Genomic DNA, 5,269 nt, shown 5'->3' on the forward strand with positions numbered 1-5,269 from the left:
TTTCTATAGAGAGCATCTTCTCCAACTCACAAGGAATGGATTTGTGATTTGACCTAGCTATATGGATACACATCTACCTCATGGGTTATAGTGTGCCAATGGTCAGATACAAACATATTTTCACCAACTTGAGATTGAGATTGGTAGTTCAGATGGATACCAACAGCTAACACGATATTTTGCCTATTCCATATAGATCCAGAGATGGAGATGCATTATATATGTCAATGCACAAGGTATTACGAGATACGGAGTCGCTTCCACTGTGTATTCAGAGAAGGCTTCAGACCCTTCTCCAGAGTCATGAGCATTTAGGAGTAGATATGTCTTGGACTGTATCTACTTGATTTATAGAGACACATAGATAGTTTACTCAGGAGATTTGGAAAGAGACAATCTCAAAGATAGAGTATTGATTTCTTCACACTAGACACTGGACAAATAGAGGAGCATCCACCATTGCAAAGCTCAACTCTTAATCACACCCGCAATACTCTCATTGACCAAGCATTGGAGCTAGGGAGATCGAGATGCCCACGATTGAGGAGAGGAGATTCACAGCATCGACAAAGACTACAACAGAGGATTTGAACCATACTATCTCGACATCTAGAGTATAGATGAGGATGGATTCATCACTCATTGTATCTATCTCTTGTATTGGGCACCCATTGTATCAGAGATCACACATACCCCACACAGTTTGAGCTAGTAATACTTCTAGATTCAATTTAGTATCTCTTTTTTTGTACTCAGACATGGTATCAAATTCAATAATATGTAGCAAATTGGTCTCATTGGTCATTTTGGCCTTTTGAAGACGTTAATATATCATTTCATTTCATTTCTCTCTCTCTCTCTCTCTCTCATGCTGGTATGCACAAATGTCATCATGGTTTCAGATACATGGCTACTTTAGATGGCCCACCACAAGTTACCCAGTCACACACTCATTAGGGCATTCTTCTTGATTGAGCCATCCAGCTTGGCCGCTCACGATGCTCGAGGATGCAAGGATCTTCACACCGTAGATGAGGTCTATATTGAAGGCTACAGAGCATCATTGAGCGACATTGAGAGCCCCCCCCCCCCCCCCCCCCCCCCCCCCCGCCTCCCCCTCGCCCTTCTCGAGGTGACCATGGAGGACATTGAGGCCATACTGTAGAGACCCATGAGGGAGCTCATGGGATGATCACCATTGTCTACTTACCTCACTGTGCACCTCATTAGCCCTCATGTACCCACTCCCCATATGTTTTGAGCTAATGTATTATGTGATGAGGACATTCATGATGATGAGTGTATAGGTTAGGCTTGCATACATGCCCACTCTAGGTACCCTAATTTATTTTTACCTTTATGTTATCGTGACACTGTACTAGAGTCACACATGGATGTAACTTTTTGGTCTAGTAGGTCATTTTGGCCTTTTGAAGACGTTAATATACCATTTCATTTCATCTCTCTCTCTCTCTCTCTCTCTCTATCTATATATATATATATATATATATATATATATATATATATATATATATAAATAACATTTCATTTCGTTCACACCTCTCTCTCTCTCTCTCTCTCTCTCTCTCTCTCTCTCACACACACACACACACACACACACACACACACTAATGTTAACTCGGTCTCTGTCGTGTTTTGCACATGGCTTTGGCTTTAGCTCTTATATAATCATACTCTTAGACTTTGTTTTGAGAACCATTCTTGGTCCATGCATTCTCTCTCTCTCTCTCTCTCTCTCTCTCTCTCTCTCTCTCTCTCTCTTACCGACTAATTCTAACTCACACTTTCTCTCTCCAATCTCTCTATGTATTTTCAGTGCTAAAGCTCGCTCTCTCTCTCTCTCTCTCTCTCTCTCTCTCTCTAGTTGTCACCATTCTGCCTTTAGATTATGCGGTAGTATTGGTTGTCCCACTTACATTTGATTGATACTACCTTTGCCCCTTGCATGCGGCACTTTACTGCAACAACAACATGACCTCCCTAAAATAGTATACCTCCTTTGGCTCCCTTGCTTATTTTGCTGCGTATGTGGCCATTCTAATTTCATGCATTGTCATAAGACCATGGCTCATCGCTAATCGTCCTAGCATTATGTGCAGCTATACTAGCTGTCGCCAATCCTGTGAATGATTTTAGAGAGAACCAGTGGGCCATCTTGCCCGTATGGTCTTTACTACCACCTCTCTACCCCTATCTCAGCTCACTTGACAATAGGCAGTCTGAGCCCGCGGCCAGTTGGTCTAGATTTTCTCGTGCCTGCCGTTCTCTCTATGTATCTACGTTTCATACTTAAAATGGACAAGGCAATCAATATCGCCAACTACCACCTTCGTTTTCACTCCCTATATAAACTAGCTTATGCTTTTGTCCAACCCTACCACGCTATTAGTCTTACAGTCCTCCATTCGAGCACACTGGTTGCATTTGCAATTGCCCGCAGGCATGTGTAATCGCTATATGCAGCCTCCCCTCTCACTTTGAGAAGCAACACAGACAACCTCTACGGGTGAACACCTCATTTGCTCATGCGGACGAGTTTTTGTGCATACCCAAACATACACCCACACACTAAACACTCAGTGGCGTTATCTTGAAGCACACACTTCCATACTCCCGCACACTAAACACTGGCCTTCCATACTCCTGTTGCGTGCAAACCCGCATACTAGCTTCAATCCAACCTGCCACCTCACATGCTCAAGCTCACCGCCACAATACGTCATTCTACTGAGCGTGTACTACAGTAGCTCATACTTCCCCACCACCCAGCCTCCTTGGCACAGATCTACACAAATATCATCTCAGCTTAGCCCTGTATTACTTTCCCTCCACCCTCAGGCAACACCAACTTGGAAGTACCATCCACTGCCTAGCTTTTCATAAAGGCTTTGGCTTGAAATCTTGACCTCAACGCCAATCTACGAATTGATCAAATCGGACTATCTCTTCACACCATCCATAGAGCATCTACTAATTGATACATTGCCCTCCCTTTAGCTCGTGTCGACAACCACAAAAGCCTCAGCTTGTTCACTGTCTGCGTGGTGCAGAAAGCTTTGGTTTGGCTGCAGTGTGCACCGACACTATTTAATACACTGAAACAGGTGTATGTAAGCAGATTGTGGTTACAAGTGATAATCGTCTATTTTCAGCAAGCTGCTCAAAGACTGTGTGAAGGGTTGGAAACATGTCGTCCAACAATGATGGTCTTAACTAGGTTGTCAATGAGAAGCTGGACAAGAGCAACTTCTATGCTTGGAAGTTCAAACTGACCAATTTCCTTATGGGCAAAGGTTATTGAGACCACATTGATGGAGAGCATAAGGTAGCACCACTACTGCCAGAGGAAGGTGCAAGTGCTGCGCAAATTAAGACATTTAAAGATTGGAACCAGGGAGCTCAGAAGGTCATGTATTGGCTTCTTTCAGTGTATAGGACACTATGATTGGGCATATACATGATGCTTAATCTCAAGTTTAGTTTGAAATTGAGATTTGCACTGTTGTCCAAATCTCATCATCCTCTAAAATTAAATGTTAAGAGTCCTAAATCTATGAGTCACAAGTCTATGAAATTTGGACAACCATCCAAATCTCATGTTCACCAAGAATGGATCTAGATTGGAGTTGAGATCTGGATGCTTGTCCAGATCTCATCCCCTAAAATTATATATGTGTCAAGGATGTTACAATGTCAACAACAGTGATCACGAGTCTTAGATTTGAGATGATCCTTGGAAATAAGACAATTAATTATAACTACTACAAGACCTATAGGTAAAACAAAAAAAAAAAACTAGAATTTGGTATCTAGCTTTGCAGCAACCCCATAGCAAAGGTATTCTTTGAAGGTTGCATTCGAGATTTGAATGGTGTCAAAGATTAAGTGGTTTGGGAGAAGAGCCAAGAAGGCATTGAGCCTTTAACTATGGGAGTAGAGAGAGAGAGAGAGAGAGAGAGAGAGGGGGGGGGGGGGGGGGGGGGGGGGGGGGGGCGAGGGAGAAGACAGGGAACACAAGAAACACTTAAAAAATTTCACACTAGAACCACGAATTGATATTGTTGCCAAAAAATTTTGAAAAACAGCTACAAGAAATAGTTGCAAATAGGACTCAATCTTCTCCTTTTTTCTTCTTGTCCGAGAGTAGAAGAGAGAGATGTTGCCTTTGTCGAGAGATACGTGTTGCTTTTGTAGAGAGAGAGAGAGCAGTAAGAGAGGGTGTGTAAAGGTCCTCTCCCTCTTCTCGTATGTTTCTCTTCCCCTTGCCTCATGCATTTGGTCCTCTTATTTTTCTTCCAGTGCCCCCAAAGCTTCTTCAAGACCACACACACCCAAAAGAAAAAGAGTGAGAGAGACTTTTTGCCTTCATCTTCTTCTTCTTCCTTTGTTGAGTATTGTTTGTATGAAGAGAGTGAGAGAGGGAAAGCCTACCTCTTCACCCTCTTTCTTGCTTGAAACCCCTTTTTTTCCTCTTCTTCATTCTCTACAATAAACACACACAAAAACTGTCCAAAAAAACTTTTCAAAAAGTTCTCTTAGCTTATTTTGAATTCCCTCTTCAAAAATAACAAAAACATGAGGGATGCTTAGAGGTTCGATAAGGTCAACTAACACACCTATGTCAATGACATTATCATTCTATCCTAGATGTTTTTGTAAACGACTAACATGAAAAACAAGATGGACTCGTGAGTGCTCTGGAAGAGCTAACTTATAGGCCACTTGACCTATAAGTTTGAGAATGGTAAACGGTGCACAATAGCGTGGTGAAATTTTAACAAATTTTCCCGTCTTTAGACTTTTTGAATGCTCCGGAACCTTGAGGAAAACCTTGTCTCCTTCTTTGAAAGTAGCAAGACGATGATGCTCATCTGCATATTTCTTATATCGATCTTGACCTTGCTTAACATTCTGTCTATCAACTCGAAGCATGTCAAAATGTTCTTGGAGAAAATCCTTCGCTTGTTGTATCTTCTCCTTAGCCAACCCCACCCTAACGGGTGATCTCGGTTGAAATTCATATAAAAGCATAAATGGACTAAACCCTATAGTCACATGCTTTGAACTATTATAAGAAAATTCCAATATAAGTAAGTAGTCTTCCCAATTGGTTTGCTTCTTGCTAACGTACACTTGTAGCATATCCTCTAGCACTTGATTAACTCTTTCGGTTTGACCATCCATTTTTGGATGATCAGCCGTACTTAGAGTAAGCTTAGTTTTCAACTTTTGAAACACACCTCTCCAG

Source organism: Adiantum capillus-veneris, chromosome 11 (genome assembly GCF_014529385.1).
Source record: "Adiantum capillus-veneris isolate H3 chromosome 11, ASM1452938v2, whole genome shotgun sequence".
NCBI lineage: Eukaryota > Viridiplantae > Streptophyta > Polypodiopsida > Polypodiales > Pteridaceae > Adiantum > Adiantum capillus-veneris.